The 11288-nt window shown below is 45.1% G+C and overlaps 1 protein-coding gene across 4 annotated transcripts in view; it reads right to left on the reverse strand.

Annotated features, from left to right (window-relative positions):
- The window catches only part of TRPS1 (transcriptional repressor GATA binding 1), a 214380-nt gene extending 208110 nt beyond the window's left edge, over positions 1-6270 (reverse strand). For 3 of the 4 annotated variants that reach the window (XM_082753864.1, XM_082753865.1, XM_082753860.1), the window contains exon 1: positions 6030-6270. The gene's annotated coding sequence lies outside the window, so the exon portion shown is untranslated. Of the gene's footprint in view, positions 1-5296; positions 5390-6029 lie in introns of those variants that run through there. The other variant, XM_082753861.1, reaches the window with a different exon arrangement.
- Between the last annotated feature and the right edge of the window lie 5018 nt (positions 6271-11288).

Raw genomic sequence — 11288 nt, forward strand, 5'->3', positions numbered from 1 at the left:
AAAGAAAATAAATAAATAAATAAATAAATCAGAAAACAGTTTAAGTTACCGTAACCTGAAATGCACCAGCCATCACAAAGAGCAATTGGAGAAATCCAGCAGAGCTCAGCAGGAAAGATTTTTAATAACAGATTGAAAAACAAGAATAAAAATAACTGCATCAACAGGGCCTTTCTTCCTCAGGCCACAAGCCCGTTTTTACTTGAATTTTAAAAAAATGGCAGTTTGGCCACTAAAACCAATCCAGAACATTATTAAAAGTTAAAAGCTACCAATTACTTCTGTCTGTTCTTTTAAAGCAAAGTTTGGCATTACGTCAGTTGGTTTAAAGAAAACAAGAAAGAGAGAGAGAAAGAAGGAGAGAAAGTTTCCTGCTTGTATAAATTAAACCACCAGGGAAGGTGTCTAGCCACTTGTAAAGCATTTATTACAGGTTTTTAAAGGGCTAGTAACATTTTAAAAATTAAACATTTTAAAATAAATTTAAAGGGGAAAAAAAATAAAAGTCAATCTGAGCCTGGAAAGAAAGCGGACTTACGAGAAATTATACGAGTGAACTGCAGCTAGAGAAAGAAAAAAAATGACTATTGGGACTAAACTGTGTGATTCCAAATAATTCTATTCTCAAAACAGGAATAATCCCGTTGTAACCACTGTGCTCGCAGTCGTCCCGCACGAGCACGGAGAAGTCCCACCAAACTTTACGGGATGGAGCCAAGTGGGCTCTACAGGAGCGTCCCACAGCAGCGCCAGCCGTGGCAGCTATGCACGTTAGAGAAGACTATTCCCTCTACAGATTTTCTAAACCCATGCACACAAATCCACAGCAGGAGTAAAAATCCTTAGTTAACACGATAGGCTCATAATAAAAATCACTGATAGAAAGATTAGCATTTTCTATTCACTCTTAGACGGATTTTCCATCGGTGGTGTTATTATTAAATTTTAAAGAACCACTTTAAAGGTACTAGAAAATAAGAAATCTATAGCACAGAACATGAATAAAACATAGACGGCTATTAAACAAAGTTTCTTACACACAGCTATGCCAGTTCACCTAAATCACAGTCTTCTAAACCCCGTGACGCCAAATCAGAGACTCCTGCGACTCCAGACTACGCATCCAGCGGAATGGTGCTCAGTTGTGCAACGCTTCTGGGCTGGGACAAAATGTCCACTAGGGACTAAATTGAGACCATCGTATTTATTCTCCCATCGCTCCGTATTTAATTTGAGCCTTGGTCTGCATGACAAAAAGTCGGAATCGGATGCCACCGCTTCCCCCCCCCCCCCCTCCTTTCCCCCAAGTGGCATTTCTTAAGTTCTGGGCACGTATACAAGTGGCTCAGCAGTGCGGCTCTGCTAGGCCCTTTATTGATTAGGTGCAAGCCTACATCAAGGAGAGAATAATAAGCATCATCTGAAAAGTGTAGTTACATGTCTTGCCCTTGTAAACATTTGCTCTTTAATGGTGTAATTGTGCTTTAATCCGTCGCATCATCTGATATAACTCATTAAGTGTGTTTTTTTCCTTTTAATTAGCAAACACACTCCAAAAAAAGCAAAGCCTAGAAAGTTTTTACACTCAATAAAAACTGAACTGAAAATAGTCTTCAAGTAGAAAAATATTCTCTCTTTGGGTGCAGGCTTATCTTTTGAAAGGAAAAAGAGAGCTTCATTGGCAGAGCGTATGAAAACGAACTCCATAATTCATGACAGTACCCAGAAAAAAAGTTCTTCTCCTTCTCCAGGACTGGAAAGGGCACTTTTATTTATCTTCTGGACAGACAAAAATAGTAGAACCTAGACCAGATATGCTGTAATTAATGTATCCAAAGGTCAACAGGCAATGGTATTTATACAATAAATGGGTGCAGACTACGCTGGTTTTAGTATTAATCACCAGGATTTGAAAATAGCATTGTTTTCTCACTAGGTAAGAACTTCAGAAAGTTTCAGAAACGAAAAAGAAGAAAGTGCTTGTCTTTTTTTTTCTTATCCCTGCCTGCTATTATTTTTAACCAATTGCATTTTACCTCCCGAGGTGTAGTATTGGGGACCAAAACGCCTGAGTTTACAGTTGCCCAGGTCTGCCAAAAACAGACCCAGACTACCTCACTAGTTGTGTGGAGGAAACTAAATTAAGCAAGGGCAAACACCAACTGGAAAGTTGTCAGTTTGCTGAATGAATGGCTTCATTTTACACACGAGTTAGAATATCTTAATCAGAATATATTTCTGTTCAAGGCCAATACTTTTACTACCAGGTGGCAGTTTGTTTTAACTGAAACTGTATTAAAAATGTAATTTATTTCCACTTTACTTTCACCTAACAAAAAGGGTTGTCAGATTCCCAGCCTGTCATGTTCAAAAATATTTAACCATAAACTTTCTCACAATGTTATATTTGGTGTTACCCACAAACCTTTATTAAAGCGATACTGCCAGTGTGGCTGCAGTTAAGATCTGAGAAGGTTTCTATTAAGATTATTACATTAAAATATTGTCAAGAGTTTATAAGAGACATAAATATTCATACATCCACGCCCCCCCCAAACTTAGCAGGAAAGTTCCACATAAAAAGAAAAATTTAAATACATACCCAAAGATGCCTGTTTGTAATTAAAATTTTGGTTTTTTCCTACACGTCTTTGCTAATTTTTTAACTCTTTCGCACTGTAATGTAAAATAGTTTTGTTTCAAAGCAAGTGCCTGATAAAGTGCTAAAAGAGGTAATTCACATGAACAGAAAGTAATTAGTCATTGTTTGCACAATGCTTTGAAAATATAAAACCCTATGTGTCAACTAGCATTAAAATATAATATGCTTGAAATACAGAGATTTAACAAGCAACCATTGCATCTTACAGACACCCCAGTCCACACAGAGGAATTAGCACTACACTGTTATTAATGCACAATCACAATATGTGAATAATAATATTCTTCACATGCAGCCAGAGCACGCATGATAATAGTGCATACTATAAAAGTTTACTACGAGCAATACACGACGCATGATAGAGCAACAATCCTGGCTAAGGACTCATAAAATAACACTGAATTTACTCGATCGCCGATAAAGACAGAAGGCAACTCACAAAGCTACAGTATAAATTATGCTACAAAAGCATTAAAGGAGGATGTAAGAGGATAACCTGGCTGCATTGTAAGTGTTTGATGCCCAAAGAAGTCTCAGATCTCTGAAGTTATCATTTACATTTTTTTTCCTTTATTAACATTACTATGAAATAAAGAAAAAAAAATAAAGCCATATTCTCACACGCAAAAAAATTGCCCAGTATTACTTAGAGACTGTTAGAGGATCAGAAGCAAAACATGTAAACTTAAAAGCTGATGCAACTTTGCCCTTTACTTACTTTGTTGTGACTACGTATATGCAAAGTTTCAAACAGAGAAAAGTTATTATATGCAGCAACAACAAAAAAGTGATAACCAGACAGAGAAGGGTGGATTATGAGCTGACTGCTCTTCTCGTATCTAATTTCTCTGGGTCTTAAAAAGGTGAAGGAGACTTTCTGTTGTCACAAACAGTCTGAGGATTCACTTGTAGGTAGGCAATGATGCACTACTGGTGCTATGTGGCAAACCTCAGGCAGGTATGTATTTTTCAAGAGGAAAAAATAAAAAGTCTTTTTTTTTTTTTTTTTTTTTTTGCTCTACAGAGAAGTGTTCCACTTCTTTGATTTGACCACGTTATTAACAAACTTTCATTCAGTGGTTAAAAAAAGAGAAAAAAAAATCTTTCAAAGTGTTGATATCATTTCCAGACAATCTTGTCAGCATCACAATTTACAGGAAATAGTTGATGTTCTCAAACAAACCCTGTATTTACTCATAGACCCAGAGTACTTAGAAAAAAAAAAAAAAAAAGAAAGAAAGAAAGAAAGGAAGAAAGAAAGAAAGAAAGAAAAGAAAAAACAACAACTCACTCTTTTGGAGTTGTTGTTGGTGGTTTTTTTTTTCTAAATGTCACTCTGGTGGAATATCTGAGAGAGCCGTCTAACCTAACACACATATTGTGAACATGAGAAAAACACGAAGTGCAGTTCAGAAGACTACTGTAACTTTTATTCTCATTTTGTCCACGTCAGGAACTGGCTCTTACCACTACTTTCCTTTGCTGCCCCTTGCATTTTTAACTCTGGCAGCCTTTTCTGAACGTTCAACTTTTCCTAAAACCAACAGGAAAGTAACATGATGCCACCAACATCCATAGGATTCAGCTGCGTCGCTGAAGAAGACCTCCTGAATGGCAAAGAGTTTGCTGGCTGCTTCAAGAGACTTCACTGAGCCCGATCAAATAAAACCTGCGGCACGTTCAGTGGATGTTTGCCTCCAGCACCACGCCGGGCACCTGGGACAGGAGCGTGGGGCAGGGATGCTCGCCCCCACGCCTGGCCCTGGCTCCAGCCCTGCCAGGAGAGATGGGAGCCAGGGGGTTCCCCCCTTTCCACTAGCTGCACTTGAGAAGTTTGCCACTCGCGGATAGAAAACATCACCCTTTTTAAAAAATAAATGCATTGAGGAGGAGGGGGGGGGGTTAAAAAAAAATAAAGGCTAGCGGGCCCCACTAGGCACGGTGTAGGAGTGCCGGGCTGTCCCAGCGCCGTGATTTGCGGCAGGGAGGAGGATAAACAAAGCCCCCCGACATGTCAGGGCCCCCCCGGGAAGGGTTGGCTGCCCGGGGCAGGGGTTGGGGGCTCGGCACGGCCCGGCACGGCCCCGGCCCCCCGCAACCCCCCTGCATCCCCGGCCTCGCCTCCATTCATTTCAGTGCCGACAAACGGCCGGGGCAATGAAGCCGGGGGGGGGGGGGGGGGTTAGGGAAGCAGCAGCCGGGCCGAGGAGATAGGGGAGAGGGGGGAGGAAAAAATAAAAAAAAGGGGGGGGGGGGGGTGAAGATAAAAAGAGGAGGAAAAAAAAAGAAAAAGAGTCTCCGCGAAGTTGTGGCAGCAGGGGAGAGCCGAGCGCGGGGACGCGGCGCTGCGAGCAGAGCTTCGCCTTTAAGAGGGAAAAGTTTTACGTCTCTCCGTGCTCTGGTTTCAAAAAAAAAAAAAAAAAAACAAAAAAACACCCGAAAACAAAACAAAACCAAAATCACCAGCACCGCCGCGTCGCCTTTCCCCCGGGGGAGGGGGAACCGGCGGGGACCCCGAGCGAGGAGGAGGAAAAAAAAAATGGACGGGGGGGGGGGGGGGAAGGGAGTGAAGGAAGGAGAGAAAAAAAAAAAAAAGACCAAAAAAAAAATACCCAAACTTTTTCCCAAACTTACTACTCTTCATGCTGGTGCCTCCGCGCCCCGCTTGTCATGGTCCCCGTGCAAACTTCCAGCGGCGGGGCAGGACGGGACGGGGCAACGCAGGACGGAGGCTGCGGCTCAGTCGGATGCACAAACCCCGGGCGCTCGCCTCCCGCTTCCACCCCCCGCGGCTGCCTTCCCCTCCTCCCCCGGTGCCGGGGCACGGCGGCGGAGATAAGGGCAGCGCCGAGCCGAGCCGAGCCGAGCCGCGCCAGCAGCAGCAGCAGCAGCAGCAGCAGCAGAAGCAGCAGCAGCAGCAGCCGCCGCTCCCCTCCCCGCCTCCGGGCCGGGGGCTGCTCCCCCTGCCCGCCGCCGCTGAACTTGACCCCGGCGGGTCTCAAGGCGCCGCTCCGCAGCCATCGCACATGGCTTTGACCCGCTTTGGGGGGGGGGGGCTTTAGGAAAGGGGGGGGGGATGCACCGAAAAAAAAAACAAAAACCTGCAATCCGAGAAGCACGTTACACCCACCCCCCTTTTGTTTTTATTTTGTTTTGTGTTTTTTTTTGAAGGGGGGGCACCCTCGCTGCCCCCCCCGCCACACGCTGCCCCCCCAGCACACGCCCCCCCCTTCCTTCACCCCCCCCCCATCCTCCGCGCCGCCCCCTCCCGGCCCCGCCGCGCACCCCCCTCTCCAACCTCCCCCCCCCCTCACGTCTTCCCCGGCTTTTTAATTTTTAATTTTTTTTTTTTTTTTTTTTTTTTTACCTGTTGATCGACCGCCAGCAGCAGCCCCGGCAGCCTGGAAGATGGTGGAGCCGCGGCGCGAGCCATGAACCGTCTCCTGCTGCCGGCGGAGTTGGCCGCGGATTATGTGGCGGTGGCCGGCGGCGGGGGGGGACGGGGGGGGACGGGACACGGGGAGGGCGGGCGGGCGGGGGGCCGCGGCGCTGCCGCTGCTGCTGCCGCTGCTGCCGCTGCCGCTGCCTCCCCCCCTCGGCCCCGCGCCGCGGGGAGGGGGCGACGGGGCCGGCGGTACCGGGGGGTGAGGGGGGGGGTGGGGGGGGGGGGCGGGAGCACCGAGAGGGGGGGGATTTGGGGAGAGGGGAGGGAGTTTAGGGGACGTGGAGGGGGGGGGTCGCGGGCCGGGTCACGGCGCGGCGGCGGCGAGGCGTCGGCCTGCGAGCGCGGGTCGGCCGCCGCGTTATCAGGGGCTGTTATCGCTTGTCAGGACCTCCGTCTCCCCGCATTACGTCAGTTTCAAGACACCGACACTATTAATATCAAAGGAGCCTTCGCGGAGGAAAGCGCCACCCCAGACGGAGCGCCCTTAAAGAGACAGCGCAGGCGGCCCCGCCGCGCCGCCCCCCCCTTCCCCTCACACGCAGCCCCCCCTCAGGGCCGGGCCGGGCCGGGCCGGGCTCCCCCGGGGGCGGCCATGAGCGGGGAGCGGGCCGGGCCGCCGAGGCTTTGGCCGAGTTGGGTGTCTGAGGAGCAGCCCGCAGGCCACAGCCGCATCCCCAGCGCGGCCCCCGCGAGGTTTTGGTGCCTTTTTATTTTTTTTTTTTTTTGCTTTTTATCGATCGCATTGATCGCTGCTGTACGGATTTTGAAAAGTCACCAACACCGCCACCGCCTCACAGCACCCCCAGCACCTCACAAAAATGACAACGACACCACCAGCACCACCTCCGAGCCGCTGCCCACCCGCGGGACAGGGCACGGGGGGGGATGCCCGGGGGGCTCTGCTCGCCCCTCTCCCCCTGCTGTACCAGACAGACAGACAGACACTTCCCAGTCCTCAGCTGAACGTGGCCCGTGGGTGCCTTCTCGTTAACACCAAGCACAAATTAGGTCTCGAGCTGCCCTGGAGAAGACCCTTACAACTGCCCTCTCTGCTCTGAGCCTCTCCGACTCAAAACGCGCCGCTTTCTCCCCTGCCACAAATTGCCAGGAGTCTGTATGTCGGAGTCAAAAACTCCGAGGAGAAGCAGTACGTGAAAGGTTCCCCTGAAAGGGTTTAAAACCCCAAATATAGTAGGCGTTAAAAACTATGTAAACATTTGTTGGGCATTTGGACACAATTTTTTCTGCACTTAGGTGACTTTATATGGCGAGTTTTTTCCTCCCGTGCAAGTCGCTTTGAACTGATTTCACATTAAAACACAAGTGTTCTGGTCGCTCGCAACTAGTAACACATTATTCAAATGAGAAGCTGGAAAAGAGTTAAATCATTACGATTTAAGTTAGAGACGAAGCTGTTTCCCCCAAAATGCTTGAAATGACATAACATTTTCCTCACATTTTCCTTCCCAAATACATAGCTATAAGGCATAAAACCTTCAGAGATACACGCTGACGCAAATGAAACCCTCCCGTAAAGCGTATGGCGTTTTCAGTCCCCTCTCCAAGCTTAAACATTCTTCATATATGTTTAGGATAATCTACTGGCAGATTTGTAAAGTAATTGCTCATGTAAATCACCCAGCAACACATTTCCCCCTTAAGTTCTTTTGTAGGATTGTCTGATAAAGCGCTTTATGAATAGCAAAGCAATAATTCACATGCAAGAGGTGAGCCTGTCATGTTGCAAATGGAAGGTAGCAGAGAGTTGCAGGCTGCGGCGCACGGTGGGATCCCAGAGCCCAGGAGGGGAGCACCGACAGGGTCTGTGTGGGACCCCCTCCCTCTGCACCCAGCAGCACACAGCCAGTGCGGAGCAGTGGAGAAGTTTATGACGGAAAGTGGAGGAAAGTAGCACCAGAATTTAAAGTTTGCTTTAGCAGCGGGGCCATATGCCGTAGCACCTCACTCACATGCGCAGGGAGAATGTTTCCTGACTTCATAACCCTCTACTTTTTCTCAGGCTGGAAGTGCCATAGCAGAACTGCAGTCAGAGACGAACCGCTTTCAGGAACCTCAGTGAATGCAGAATTCGGACTAGTGAATACTTTTGTCCCATCTACACTGATTCAGACCTGTTCTTCACTGCAGCTTAGGTTCTGCTGTTGCTGCCAAGCCAGACAAGAGTGGCTGTTCGCTCGGAGACGCCTTGCCTGTGAAGGGTTAAAATCAGCAGGTATTTTGTCTGATTACTTGGCTAAGCATCTTACAAGCAGGGCTCCAGTGGAAAATATTTAAACAAGGGTTATTCCCCTTTGCTTCTCTGCTCTAGTGAGACTTATTAACGTCTTTTTCTTTTAAAACAGGAAATGATGCCCCCCACACCTTAAATCCTCACCAGCTTGCATGTGTGCCTGCAGTTCTCCTAGATTTTAGTCACATTATGACAGATAAAACACAGAGAAGATTGTTAACCATGAAAGTGCAGGTTTCAACACGTGGAAACCTTGATAATAAACACACCTTTTTTCACCTGTAGAACAATACGAGATATGTATTTGTAAAAGACATAAGCTTTTTGTGCACATGCTTTTAAAATGAAACCACAGAAGCCGTTCCTAAACAGAGATTAGAAAGACAAAATGTGTCTTCGTAATTTCAAGTCGACGACTTTAATGAAATACTCTCAGGAAAAGTATGTTACAGTATCTTTGTAAAAAAAAAAAAAAAAAAAAATTCTTGCATGATACGTTCTGCATTTCAAGTTAAAATAAAGCAGATCAAGAAGATGTCAATATCAATCTGTTTATATTCACCACAACAGAACTGTAGAGAACTTAATAAAAGCAAAAATATTTTCATAAACTTTTTCAGGCAAATTATTTATTTATGAAATAATTTATAAAGAAAATTTTTACCTTATGGTTTAGATACATCGCATATGCTTGTGATTGACACAATATGTTCAGGCTCAAAGGCCTGTACAGCCTTTTTTTATTTTTATTTTTTTATCCTAGCAGGAATATTTCAAAACAACCAACTAATTCATGAAGTCATACAGTAATTGTTTGACAGTTGTTTCTAATATAGAAAAATAAGTTATGTATATTGTTTTCATTCAAATATTTGTTGATTTGTTGTTAGAATCCTTTGACGTTGACATGCCGCAAATTGCATTAGGAGAAATACTGAAGATTTATTTTCATTTATTATCTTCTGCTGTCAAACATTTGCAAAACCACTTAAAGCAAGTTTTATTTCGCTTTACTTGAAACTTATATTCTGCATGATAGTAGGTGGTTGCTGAAATAACAAGTCCGGCTTTCTGGGGTAGATAAGAACCGAGGAAGCGAAGGCAAAGCAGCAGCAAAGCAAGAAGATACAGAGAAAGTGCTGCTTTCACAGCGAGGCATGAACAAAGTAACTCCTAAATAATCCTCCATTTTTTTTTTTTACACTCAGGCACATTCTCCATTGAGGGAGAATACAGAGGCCCGTCACAGTTGCTTCTTGAAGGAAAACAGTATAACAGTCATTGTTTATCAAGATGACATAACATGCCATTTATGCCTTTATTGTTTAATGCAGTTTCTCTTTTCTTGTAGTTTACTCAGCGTAGATACAAAGAAGGATTAACAGTTAAGCATAAGCATACTTGTTTTACAATTTCAGCCTTTTAGTGCATAACTTACTTACTTAAAGTACTAGAGCCTATAATCACAATGATTTTACCTGATGGAACATGCATTTCAGAAATATAATCCAACTGTTTACCCTAACACGTCATAAATTGCAATTCTTTACAAAAACCTCAGAGATTGACATCCATTGCTCTTAAATGCCTGCTGCTTTAGCACACATCATCAAGAAAGTATTTCTGTATTATTCTCCCTCCAGTTGGTAGTATATCACATGAATTCTAAAGACCATTTTCTTTTACTGTCTTCAATAATGAGCATTTTGAGGAGCATTTAGTTATGTGTCTGAGGCACTCCAGCGTGAGTTTCTTGGGAATATAAACACGGCAACTTACAGAATTTCTGCAGACCCACTTCTTTTCCTTGCACAACTTTTGTCACATGAAATCATCAGGAAACTTTTGTTCCCTTTCTTACACGCTGCACAGAGTCAAGTTTCCAAACTTCAAGTTGTGCGCCAAAGGCAAAAAAAACTACCACTGATTTTAAAAGAAACGGGACTGGAGACCCTAATGATGTGGTTGAAATGTCTCTGAAAAGAGATTATGCGTTGTGATAGACAGGGCAGTGCTGAGAACAGCCAATGAAACAGCATGCAACAGAAGAGCTAATACCATGGCATGATCCCAGATTCAGCAGATGTTTTCTAGGGGGATTGGATATCTGGTAATGGGAAATGGAACCTTTCTCTTCTCTGTCACCGTTTTTAACTCAGGCCAGTAGTGATGGAAAGGCAATAATATCTGATGCTTCTTTGGTAGCTTTCTCCACTGCGTGGTAGGAACCTGTCCTCCTGGCTGGACCACACCAGGGCTGTCCGGGGCTCCCCAGCACCCCGGTGGCACTGCTGGCCCAAGGGCCTTTTCGGGAAATGCCTGGAAACCCTCTTTCCCTGGGAGCAGTCTCCTGGGGAGGGATGCGGAACACCGGCTGGGCATGGGCTGCTCCTGCTAATGGCGTGTCTGCAGATAGTTAAATAACTCTGGCAGCCGCAAAAGATAATTTATCACTTTACACTATCGTAAAATCTACTAGAAAATTAAAAATGCTAAAACACCAGACTCCTTGAAATCATTTACATGCAGGAATCCACATAATTGTATAGATTTTGATCTTAAAAATGCTATATAAAAGGCATTCATCCAAAGCTCTGAAAAACCTCACATGCACATACACATACATATGGAGTAATATATAATGAGTCTTTCCCAACAAATATCAATAAAAGAAGTGGCAGCCTTTCTTCCCACATTCCAACCACAAGTTCAGCAAATCAAAACAACCTGAGCCCCCTGTCCTGTCATCACCCCCAACCAGACAGAGCCACTACCTCTCACTGCCTCAATTCCACGCTCAGCTTCCCTCCAGCACTTCTGGGAAGGCTAATCTGGATCAAGTGCATTGAAGTCAATGGGAAAAAAAAAAAAAAAGAAGCTATAAATGAGTTCAGGAATCTTTACATTAGGTCCTACATGTAAATGCTTTT

Source organism: Aythya marila (genome assembly GCF_965140915.1).
Source record: "Aythya marila genome assembly, chromosome: 2".
Classification (NCBI taxonomy): Eukaryota; Metazoa; Chordata; class Aves; order Anseriformes; family Anatidae; genus Aythya; species Aythya marila.